This window comes from Armigeres subalbatus, chromosome 3 (genome assembly GCF_024139115.2).
Source record: "Armigeres subalbatus isolate Guangzhou_Male chromosome 3, GZ_Asu_2, whole genome shotgun sequence".
NCBI lineage: Eukaryota > Metazoa > Arthropoda > Insecta > Diptera > Culicidae > Armigeres > Armigeres subalbatus.
This window is the reverse complement of record NC_085141.1, coordinates 51,817,609-51,831,340: the sequence shown is the minus strand read 5'-3', so window position 1 is coordinate 51,831,340 and position 13,732 is coordinate 51,817,609.

Genomic DNA, 13,732 nt, shown 5'->3' with positions numbered 1-13,732 from the left:
AAATCTACGGCGCATGCCTATTTGAAAATCATTGGATATGTTGATGTGTTGTTGTTTCTAGTCCACTCAAGAGGGAATGGATGATTACATGAAGTGTTAGATGCATTACATATCTGAGCAAATTGCATGAGGTTTGTGTACGATATTACAACCGCTTGGTTTTGGCTGAGGTTGAAAAGTGACCAAGTGTTATCAAACTACTGACAATCGATTGTAAATTGATTTCAGTTTATTGACTAGTTGAGAATCAGTGTCGATAGATGAATTTTGTACTTTCTTGTTGGAAAAACACTAATTGCAGTTCAACAATTGATAATACCATAAAAGTAGGCAATTACCAAAGAATGGAACGCGCTGCATAGGAGATGCATGATACATGAAAGAAATTTTCAATAGTTTCCCGTTGATACTCAAAAGTTTCAATACTATTGGATAATTGGTGGAGAGTTTTCGAATATATATGGAGATAAAGGACCTTTTAATGTTACAAATCTTACATGATTTCGTGACGGTCTCCAATTTTGAAATTCTCATTTTACACCCTGTATCCGAGTCTTCCCCTTAGACGTAGTTTACGTCAAAAATCGATATAAGTTATCGGGTATATAAGGAGTTCATTGGATATCAAAATTTTGTTGAGAGAAAATTTATCATGTGAGAGGGTTTTTTTGGGAACGGACGTACGGACAGGAGGAGTGAAGAGATGTAGAAGAATCCGGATTCATGGCGGTTGCCAAGTTGCGGGCCGGCAGGATGACGACGAGGGCCCAGGACACTACACTGATTAACTTTATTTCCGGCCGCACAATGCAGATCGTTCTGCTGTCCGGAACTAGAGAAAACACGCACCGAACTCTTGTCAATCCTCCGAATTACACTGTCCGAAAAACATACACAAAACTTAATTGAATATCGCACGCATAATATTTCTTCCTCCCTGTTGTAGTAATAAAGTTTTGTGTTTACAAACGATCTTTAATCCTGTCATAAGACGAAGTAAGTACAATTCCATTTAATTCCACCACCTCGTAATACTTGAGAGAATGATGATGTTGAAATTTATCCAGGCATTAGAGTTTAAAACGAAAATGAACAGTTTTCCGGAATGCGAAGAACATTCTTGATGCCTTACAATAGATGTAATAAACTATAGAGGAAGATTGACGCTGTCATCACTGGCGAAACATCTTTTGCTGGCGAAGATAGGACACTAAATGTCAACGAAGGAAAAATCAGTACGATTTGACAGATAGGTACCCAACGATAACGAACGATAACAAAGGGACCCGCAGTTTTTGACTGATTTTGATACAGGATTGATGTTCTGGAGCCTGGTAAGCTCTATTCATGATTGCATGACCAAGATCAGTAGTTGCTTGGAGTAAAGAGTTATAAGATGTAATCTACGAGTTGCGAAGAATATTTTTGATGCTTTTCTGATTTTGATGCAGGATTGATATTCTGGAGCGTGGTAAGCTCTATCCATGAAACCATGACAAAGATCAGTGGTTACTAGGAGTAAAGAGTGAGAAAATGTAGATCATGAGTTGCGAAGAATATCAACTCTAAAGAGTTAGAACATGTAAACTATTAGTTGCGGAGAATGCTGTTGATGCTTTTCTGATTATAATGCAGGATTGATGTTCTATAATTGATGTGGCAATGAAGTAAATTTGAATTTAAACTACATCAGTGTTTTCGTCGTCGTCAAGCCAATCATACCCATAAATCGTGGGACCCAATCTCTGTCCGCAACATACATACATACATACATTATTCATGCAACTGGCATGTATAAAAAAGCTTCTGTAGTGATTATGATAGACACTGGTCCTTCCAATTAATAATTGTGGAAGTACTCGAAGACATTCTCAATCAAGAGAATGTGTTTGACCCTTCGTTGGGAACTAATTTAAATGAAGTGAGATCTATTACTAGAAAATTTAAAAATATGAAAGTCCCGGGTGATGATGGTATTTTCTACATACTTATCAAAAAACTTCCTGAGATTCAATTGACATACTTTCCATATAAATGGAAAAATGCCAATTTTGAAGCCGGACAAAAATCCAGCTGAGGCTTCTAGTTATCGCCCAATCAGTTTGCTTTCTTCAATAAGCAAACTGTTCGAAAAGATTATTTTGAATAGAATGATGGTTCATATTAATGAAAATTCTATTTTTGCTGATGAGCAATTTGGTTTTCGCCATGGGCATTCAACCACTCATTAGTTATTAAGAGTTACGAATTTATTTCGGCTCAACAAATCTGAAAGATATTCGACTGGAGTTACTCTTCTTGATATAGAAAAAGCATTTGACAGTGTTTGGCATTAATGCTTGGTTGTAAAATTGTTGAATTTTAATTTTCCTCTATACATTATTAACCTGATCCAAAATTATTTATCAGATCGCTCGCTGCAGGTGAACTATCAGAATTCTAAATCTGATAGATTACCTATAAGAGCTGGTGTTCCCCAAGGCAGCATACTGGGGCCCATATTGTATAACATTTTTACTTCTGACATACCTGATAAGTCTCCAGTAGCCTTGCGAGCAAAGGCGTAGGAATGCCAATCCGGAGATGGCGAGTTCGATTTTCGGTCCGGTCAGGGTGTTTTCGGGTGGGAAACATTCTCGACACCCTAGGCATAATGTATCCATTGTACTTGCCACACAAGATACATACTCATGCAATGGCGGGCACAGAAAAGCTTTCAATTAATAACTGAGGAAACGCTAATAGAATACTAAGTTGGAAAGCAGGCCAAGTTCCAGTTGGAATGTAGAGCCATTGAAGAAGAAGAAGAAGAAGAAGAAGAAGACATACCTGATTTACCACCAGGGTGTCAAAAATCTTTGTTTGCAGATGACACGGGTCTCTCAGCCAAAGGGCAAAGGCTTCGTGTCATTTGTAGTAGATTGCAAAAAAGTTTGGATATTTTCTCTACTTAGGGTAAATCACTACTTGGGCCTATGGACCCGGTTCCCGGCTCACTGCACAGAAAACTAATGATTTAAACTGTTTGGAAGTCGTAGGTTTATGGTTGATAATTTTAAAAAAATCTCCCATTTATTTATCCCAACACTCAATATTTTTCTATCACTTGTTTTACTCCTACTTGATTCAATTGTAGAAAATAAAAATGTAGAATTCAAAATTTCACTCTCCGATGCCACACCACTGAGCCGGAGTGATTCTTTCCACTTTTACAAAACGGTATTATCGAATAAACACCTACCTGAAAATCGTCACAGTGCTCGATACAACCATTGCATGAAGCTGTTAATCACCACACCATAATTCTAAACACCCGCACTTCAATTGTTCTTATTTGTTCGTTTCACTAGATCTTATTTAAACATACTAGAATACATTTTAAAATGTATTCACAAACCGAACAAAAATTCACCTCGGCCCAAGAACTTCTAGCCGCACCGTGCTGCCAAAAGGCCAGGATTATAAAATAATAGTTAATAGGTTAATAGGAAAATTGTCTAATATGTTGACGTTATCATGTTATTTATAGTTCTCTCGATTTTAAAAGGTGAAATAAATATTGTTTTAAAGTATTTGGAAGAAATTTGGATGAGTTTATATATCTTCTCAACCAAATAAAAATGATTATGAATAATACCATCTGGCATCTTGTTGTCGTGGAACGTGCATATTTTTGTTTACATCGCTTTTTTACCGTCCCGAGAGAGAATGAGAGTAAAATGTTGAGAGATTGAGTGAAATTTTGCTTAGGCCGGGAACTGGTTTTTTGTATGCCGGATTCGGAATCGCTATGACTGAAATGAGTGCTGCACCTCGTTAATTTAAATCAAATAAAAGCTTCTTTGAAAGATATTTAGCACGAATAGCTATTGTTTAAGCAGAAGTGAACCCCAATGCAGTATTATACAGCCCACAAATTTCAGAAAAAGTTGCTTCCTGTCATAAATATCAATTAAATAATGCAGTCGTACGCATGTTAGGCCGGGAATGGGGTAAAAAACCCTACATGCAAAAATGGAAAATTTCTCCGAATGCTTCCAAAACTCAACTTATAATTTTCCCACATAAGCCGAGAACTTCTTATTTGAAACCTTCTAGCAGACATATTATTTATTTATTCAGACTAAGGCCGAAGTGGCCTGTGCGGTATATAAGAGTCTTCTCCATTCGGCTCGGTCCATGGCTACACGTCGCCAACCACGCAGTCTACGGAGGGGCCGCAAGTCATCTTCCACCTGATCGATCCACCTTGCCCGCTGCGCACCTCGCCTTCTTGTGCCCGTCGGATCGTTGTCGAGAACCATTTTCACCGGGTTACTGTCCGACATTCTGGCTACGTGCCCGGCCCATCGCAGTCGTCCGATTTTCGCGGTGTGAACGATGGATGGTTCTCCCAACAGCTGATGCAATTCGTGGTTCATTCGCCTCCTCCACGTACCGTCCGCCATCTGCACCCCACCATAGATGGTACGCAGCACTTTCCTTTCGAAAACTCCAAGTGCGCGTTGGTCCTCCACGAGCATCGTCCAGGTCTCGTGTCCGTAGAGGACTACCGGTCTAATTAGCGTTTTGTAGATTGTCAGTTTGGTACGGCGGCGAACTCTATTCGATCGGAGCGTCTTGCGGAGTCCAAAGTACGTACGATTTCCAGCCACTATGCGTCTCCGAATTTCTCTGCTGGTGTCATTTTCGGCAGTCACCAGTGAGCCCAAGTACACAAATTCTTCTACCACCTCGATTTCGTCACCACCGATGCAAACTCGCGGTGGGTGGCTCACATTGTCTTCTCTTGAACCTCTGCCTATCATGTACTTCGTCTTCGACGTGTTGATGACTAGTCCGATCCGCTTAGCTTCCCTCTTCAGTCTGATGTAGGCTTCCTCCATCTTCTCAAAGTTACGTGCCATAGCAGACATATTGTCACTATGAATGGGGTTCCAATTAATTGGTCTAGCGAAGCCAAATATTTTGGACTTCTGCTGGACCAAAAATTAACTTTTAAAAATCACATTGAAGGCCTTCAAGCCAAATGTAACAAATATATTAAGTGTCTATATCCACTTATAAACAGAAAATCAAAACTTTGTCTTAAGAACAAATATTTGATTTACAAACAAATTCTTAGACAAGGCAGAGGATTCAAAATAAAATTTTGAAAATGATTGTACCAATGAACTCCATAGAATTTCTAATATTGAGACATTGCAAGAAATGTCCAACAAAATAATTTCCAATTTTAGACAAAAATCGTTACAATCTTCTATTCCATCGATTAGCTCCTTGTACTCTTAGTATAAGTTAGGTTAAGTTTAGGTTAAGTTGAAAACATTGTAATTCCTACATGGTTCAATTAAAGCAGATGAAAAATCCTAACTGCCAGAGGCAATTGAAATGTATTTATAATAACTGAAAATGTAACATACCAAAAGGATGATAGTGTTAAGAAAACACGGAACACCTAGTTTAAGAGACGAATGCATGTATTAGATAATTAGCAAATAAAATGAGTTAAAAAAAAAAGAAAAAAAACTGTAGAAGAGGATTGGAAAACAGCCCCAGATTCATTTGAAATGTTTAGCCTCCAAACTAATGTCTAATGGCCAGTGAAAACATTCCACGAAACAAGCTTAACATAATTTTCTTTCAAACATTTTCATTTCATCTTTCCTCACGTGGCCCATAGTATCTTGGTGTTGATCGCATTATGCTGGAACGATTGTTTGCGCTAGCGCGCTTCACACGAAGCATTGCGGGCGGGTGTCAATTTTCGTAATGAACAGTTTGCAATGTTTTGCCTTTCTCGTGCAATACTAAGTATATGTAAAAGCTGTGGATTCACTCTTGATTCTTACACAATAGTGTTAGATTTGGGGAACCGAAAAACTCACGGTTCCGTTGAAGTTGGGGAATGCAGTATTGCAATAGGGAATATAAGGTATCGTTTCCCCCAGTAATTCGAACGGTATTTCATGCAAATTACCGTGATCCTTGAGTATCACTGAAACAACCGGAAAATCAGTGACGGTGCTCAAATTATAACAATGAGTTCATGAGAAAATCTGACACCTTCATTTTGCCTTACGCTGGGTAGACACCTCGTGGTAAGATCTACCACCTCTACCAAGATCACATTGCCAGCCACAGGCAAATCCTGACCCAACGAATACCTTCGCAATAGATCAATTTACACTTCTGATACGTTCGCATCTAATTCTGTCAACAAAAAGTACGTCCAGGTTTTTTACACGGTTTGGCTTTAGTCGGTTATGTTAAAACTTTCAGCTTCAATCAAACAATCAGTTGATCCCACGAGTACTTTTTCGTTGCCTTTCCCGTACAAAACAAAGTTGTACCGAACAGCTATCATTTCACTCCAAAAACGAACTTTTAATAAAAGGCTCGGAGACTCATAGTGTTAAATACAGTAAAATACAAAATCAGCTCGACGAGCTGAGCAAATGTCTGTCTATAAGTGTGTGTGCACAAGAGATAAGAAAAATATTGCCAACTTTTCATATAGTAATCCTTAACCGATTTTCTCGCAACAAGTTGCATTCAACTGGGGACAAAGCCTAGCCTAAAAACCGATCACTTATTTGAAAAGATATGAAAAAAAATGGTAATTTTTCTACTTAGTTACGTCTATAAAGAGTTTGTAAACGCCTTAACCCGTAAGGAACGAGGGGCAATATGCCCTAGCTAAGCAAAGACTGCTTCAATGTCTTAGCTGTAACAAATTTCCTGGGTAATTTTAACTCATGTAACAGTTAAACAATGTATCTAGCTGATGCCATTCAAAAATTGTAGAAAATCTCAATCAGATTGACAATATTGGGGGGTCCCTTAGCGTAGTTGGCTACACGTTCGTCTTACAAGTGGATGATCATGGGTTCGATTCCCAGCCCCTCCACCAAACCCTCGTCAGTCGCCGGATCCGCAGCCCATACGGTGGCGTTTTGGGGTACGCGCCTTACTGTCACGGCTGCCTGATGACGACTGACAACTTGTTCTTCTCGGAGGCATTCCTCCAACGTTACCCGGATAAATGGCAACCGAACAATGCAACGATCATTGGATACACGACATGGACAAACGGACACAATGGACTCACGATGAGATGGACTGGCAACGACAACAATAGGACAGGGCCAAAGGTGCTGGTTGAAAGAGATGGCGCCACAACATTTGTAGTAAAATTAATTTTCTTGTATGGACAAATCACCCGTTCTCACTAACTACGCATCACAGTGATATGTGACCTAGGTAGAAAAGCTACAAATATTTTTCTGATTTTTTATACCCTCATTGCATTTTGCAACTTTAAACAATAAATGAGATCTGATTACAGCTCCATACTAAACTCGAGCGATTTACTACAAATTTCTTTATGACTGCTCTCCACCTAGAGTGTACAAAAGTAACATTCATAACTTACGCCATTCAATGACAGTTGTTACTGCTGTATATGCAAAATCACATTGATATAAATACGCAGCATCGCCACCTCTCGCCTGATAGTGTCAATATCGCAATTTATACCAGCAGGTGTACTAGTGTTGTTGAAAAGATTTGAAAGGGCCTCCAGCGGATTTTTAGCTAGAATGCCACTGGTCTCGTCCTATAAATGAGTAATGGAAAATCTAAAAATAGATTCTGTGTGGATTCTGTACAGCAGAATACCACAGTAGATATCCGCACAGTGCCTATCAAATAAATAAAGGAATAAAAAAATTGACAATATTCTCATTTCAAAAAATGGTGATATTTCGTTGCCGGAAAACTCATGAGGCAAAACGCCTTCAAGCTGGCTGCTCTTTGAGAATCAGCATTCAGGTATGGATAGTGCGTGGAGACGCATAGTACATTATTGTAGGTTAGTCTGCCTAAGGCGTTTTGCCTCGCCGAAATATTAGATGTTTCATCAAAATGTGGAAAATTTTGGTTTTCCCAACCTTCGTATCTTTTATATTATATATATATATATATACGACGTTCGATCAGCGTCTGCTTTTCCCCATTGGCAGACTCACGAATTAAACTTCCCCTTACGGGTACTGCTCGTCATCACGCTACGGCTCTGAGCTTCTGCTAAAAGATCATCACCCGGGAACTATTCCAGGGCTCTCTCTTACTTCCGGTCGAGGGGAACACGAAAAAGAACAACATCTTCTTAAACAATTCTTTTCTTAAAGAACCAATTCTTTCTCCAGCGCATTGCAAAGCCTCTTCTTGGACTGAATGGCAGTCCAAGGATGCCCCTAGTAAGTAGAAGGTTTTGTAGGGGCCGCAACTGACCCGAAGGTCAGTGCTAGACCTTGCAATGGCAGACAAATATTTCTTTATCCGGAGCACAGCTTCAACGGAGTAATAGTAACTCTTGGGTGCCACCCAAGAGTATCATAGCTGGAGAGGGTTACTTTAATTTTGTGAGACCAGGGCTAGCACTGGCTCATTGTCGCTGCCTGAGACAGGTACATAGCTGAACAACAGAAAGTATTAAGAAGAGAGTTGGAGACTACTGATGGATAAGATTTTCAAAATCCAAATCCTCCATCTCTCAAAAGTTACTGCCCATTCCCTCAGCCATCCATCATCAACATTCCTCGTAGTTTTTATCCTCCTTACTTTCTTTTTCGTTTTCTTCCTGTCCTTCCTTCTCCTCCCTTTCTTTCGGTTCCTTATTGTGCCGAGAGATTTCGCTTTCTTTCTAAAGCTCCTACCAGACTTGTAGGTCGCCTTAATTTCCCTAGGGTGCCCAGCATACTTTGGGTCGTCACCCTCAATGTTTTTCACGCCGTCTGGAATCGATAATTTCTTATCGGTTCCAACAGAAATTTTAACTTCCTCGCTATCTTTTTCTTTTCCTGCAACCTCGAGCTGGGTGGAACCCTGATACAGAGACGGAATAGTAGAATTCATCGAATAAGTTCCCAGCTGCCAAGCTATATGAGCCTGGTACTTTTCTTTAACCTCCTCTACTTCGTTTTTCTTTTTCTTCGATTCTTCGTCTTTCTTTTCGTTTTCCATTCTACGCAACCATCCTATCCAGTTTTCCGCGAGCGGTAATGGCCGCCCGCTTGCTTGCGGTTCAGTCTCTGATTTGACGTTTCTGGAGGTCAACTGCACCCACCATTCGAGCATTTTGATCAATGTGGTATATAAGAAGGCTTGAATTCACTGCATCAGCACCTTCTTATATGCAACATTGGTCAGAATGCTCGGAGCGGTGGGTGCAGTTGACCTCCAGACACGTCAAATCAGAGACTGAACCGCAAGCAAGCTGGCGGCCATTACCGCTCGCGGAAAACTGGATACAATCTCTAATAACGTGATCAAAACTCTCGCAATACCAACACGTTGGCAATTTTTCCTCGTATAGTTTTAATCTTCTCCATCTCTCCACAACTTGTATCTGGAATTTGAGTTCTTCTACCTTGGCTTCCAGAACACTAATTCTTGCTTTACTCTGTTCGTCTTCTTCTTCCATCTCATTCCCTCTTACTATTTCCGTCATTTTCATTCAATAATCTACACCGAATCACCACTAAACGACTTATTACGCAATACTACAATAAATACACGTTCCATACTATCAAACAATATCCCAAAATTTCCGTATTTCCGTAACAAATACCAAAGCTGACGAACCATAAATACGTATCCACAAACTTAACAATTTCCACACTGCATTAATTCAATATTTTCCCAAACTTAATATCTTCCTCAAAATTCCCAAATATTCAACAAAACAGAATTACACTCAAAGACTTTCCACAAAACTATCAATATCGGCAGAATTGATATCTACATACCGAAAACTTAATACAATGACCTAAAAATATTCCATAAATCTACATTAAATCTAAAAACATATTTTACATAAGAAATTCATCAAAAATTCATCAATCAATTACCGAAAACCTGCAGTTGGGCGCCATTTTGTAGCCGGCACGGAGCGATCCGTCCTTAAAAGCACGTGGCTTAAGCGCCACTCCATTAAGGAGACCACGGCCCAATTTATTTTGCCCGGATGAGACTCTCTCAAGGCGAGTCCATTTAAATTTTCCCGATAAGGATTTATGGATCGGTCCAGCCAGCAACAACGAAAAGTGCCAAATCGGGTCCACCCTATCTTCCCTCTATACCGTACAGCCACACCATACACTCAAAGAGTCGGTGAGAGCCCACCAGAACCTAATACACTCTAAGGGAGAGTGCGCCTCTCATCATCGGCAGACTCTCTCCTCTCACCAACAACCATTAATAAGCTGGAAGAAACATAAACAACCCACAGTCAAACTCAACATTTGGAGGACGGGACTCGAAAACTAATAAACAATATCGCGCTGTGACGTTAAACACAATTACTCAATCAAATGGCTAGGGGGACTACATAGAAACATTTTATTGAGGCAAACACATAGCATATTTATTAACTTAATACTAACAGGGGCACATATTGGTTCGGGGTTTGTGGTTTGTTCGTTTTAGTGTTTGTGTTCGTTCATAATTTCTGTTTCCTATATTGTGTGCGGTTTCTCTTCCCTAGCTCTCTCTTTCGTTTGTGCTCTGTGCTGTATTAATGTGACGTCACTCTTCCACGCAGCGCAGCTGCTGACTAGTCTGCGCTCCTACTACTCGATGGGATTTTGGTGGTGGCGAAAACGGCTCACGCACGCATGTTTTCACGGGTCCGTGATGGCGGACCCAAGCGGTCGTCGGTGGATTGCGACTCCGACTTTCGCGAAAGATTGTTTCGGCTTCTATTAGCACATTAGATGGCTCTTCAGTCTAAGACTGGCACAAAATACGTTTCTCCGCGGCGCCCTCCTCGGACGCCGCACTCCAATAAAAAAAAGCGTTTGGTGACTCACCGGTTTGTTTTGGCTTACTGACCCAGTCGATGACCTGCCGGTGGGGTCGACGCTCCCGGCTTGTTGACGCTGGTGATTGCTTCTCAATGAAGCCGACGCGGCGCGATGGCGATTGCTTGCCGGCGGTTTGACGGACCGGCTAGTGGGCTTCGTCCACGTGGAAGTCCCCGTGCCTTTCCAGACCGATATGGTAACGGATCGGTCCGCTTCTGGCAGGTGATGAACGCCAGGCAGGAATATTCCGTCCGTATGGGGGGGGGGTTTGCGTCGCGCTTGGGTGCGATAATTTGCTGCGGGTGGGAAATATCTAGCCAATCTGGCGAAACAAAATACTTGAGCACAAGCACATCATGTCACATTTAGAGCACATTTTACCTATCTAGATGGTGGCATTTGCCAACATACCGCACACAAATATTCACGCACACTTTTGAAATCTAACTATTGGAGAACGAACAATAAATTAATTAGATAATTACATCTAACGCCACTATAACAAACATACTTCAGACGATTGAAAATCAAATTAGCAAACGCGGACACTTCCAACTCATTGGCTGATCACGGACGAAATGATTGAGTTCGTGAATCCTCAGATTATGGAAGGTGGGTTCGGACACAACCGGAAATACATCATTTCCCGACTCCCTTCGTGTATAACCGTGGCACGATGGATAATCTGACACGAAAGTTGTGCTGCTTTCCCTCTCCAACCTTATCCAGAAAACAAATGGCCTCGACCTTAGAGAGCCTGGCTAATTGATAAATGCCCGCTTGCCTATGTTAAGGGATCTGTTATCCTAAACTATTGGCGATTTATAGATTGCCTTTCTTACAACCTATCTTATGAGAACTATTTACAGGTATTTATGTACAAAAAATATTAACAAAATTCCTGACTGCTACAATATTGACACTTTTTTTTGCCTCACCTACATAATTTCAGGTCTAGTTTCGTTACGGCCATGCCAAATACGATAAATATGATGGAATTCCCAAAAGGCGTTTTGATCACGCGCGAGCGGGGGAGAGGGAGGGTTGCGTTTTGGGGCCTCTTCCCCTATCAGCCTGAGCGAAGGAAAAAATCAAATTGCTGCCATTTCATCATTTTATGTCGTATTAGCCTGATTTTATTACTGTTCTGCTCGTACGCATCTCAGAATTCAGAATACATGTTGGGACTTGTGATGTGAGCTTCCTATCCGGAGTTTTTCTAGTGGATCATAGGGTCAGATGCAGTAAATTTAACTACAACTTCCATTTTTGTCGATATAAGTCCAATAAAATGACATTTATATCGTCCCTATTTATACCACTCCGGTAGATTTGTATATAGGGATTATCACGAACGAATGCAGTTCGTTGGAATCGTTTCTCCATTTGATTTGGCTGGCGTAAACGAGAATGCGCATCAGCTTTCGTTCAAAAGCGCGGTCGTACGTAAACAAGAATAAAGGTTCCCCCAAATACACGCGATGCGACAGTTGCGACGCGATTCTATCGTTTGGCGATAGCGATTCTGTCGCCGCTGGTATGGGAGCGTAAATAGAACATTGCCTGCGGCGACCCAACGATAGAATCACGGCGACTAGTTGTCGCCGTCGCGGCGATGAAATCGCTTAGGTCTGGGCGAGCCTTAAGGGTGTATATCAGAACATAAAAAAGGAGATGACACATGTTCCAGAAATGGCCAACAACAGGTTTGTTTGAAGTGACCCTTTGGGAACCGGCCCCAAAATGGCCAGTTCAATATTTTCGCTCCATATTAGCAATATGGGTATCAAACTTCCGCATTTTGCAAGACAAGTGGGATTATGACATCCGGATATGGTCAGTTGTGGTCAAATTCACTGCATCTGACCCAGTGACCCAACGGAATAACTCCGAATATGAGGACCACATCACAAGTCCCAACATGTATTCTGAATTCTGAGATCCGTACGAGCAGAACAGTGATAAAACCAGGCCGATGACATAAAATGACGAAATGGCAGCAATTTGATTTTTTTTCCTTTACTCAGGCTGATACGGGTTAAGGTATGTATCACACTAAGACGAAGTGTAACGATTATATCGAGAAAGACATAATCACTGCTAGATGAATTAGTCTGTTTTTTTTTTGTAAATTAGTTTTATGATTTTCCATTTATAGAATATCCGCCATGCCAATGCCAATAAGAAGAAAAATATCCGCTTGATATCAGTCAGCCCGGTGGCATCCCTATCTCATACAATAGGTTTGTTTTGCAGCCAACATTGCGCGACCGTATCCCACTGACAGTTCTGTATCCTAACGAGAATCAAATGTGATGTTTGTAAACAAAACACATACCATCATGAATTTTACACAGAGATGTTGGCTGCAAAAACATGGCGTCGTGCCACCCACCTGATATCAGTGTGCTTTACCAAGTTTAATCAATGGAATGTTTCCGCTATTCACCACTAGATGGATAGATGAATTGAATGTGTTATAAATATGGCTTAGTCTCATGTGACTCACCAACTTTATTTAGTAAGGAAAGTAAATAAAAGTTAGCGTTGACTCGAACGAATGCTATAAACTGTTATAGGACTATCACTGTTATACTAGTAAAGTGTTTATAGCATCTTCTGATTCAACTGAGTAGGAGCGGTTCCATACTCAACAATATTCTTCAATCAACCAAAAAGTTCCAAAATTATATTGATTCTTTTAAAGAAAACATAATTGTAATCTTTCTTGTATTCGTCATTTTATAATCATCTGGAAATAACACCCCATCAAGCTTCAAAGTCGCCATGAAAATCTCAACATTTATGTTACCTTAAAACATTTATGAATTTCTACAAACAATTATTGAAAGCCGCGCGGTCAT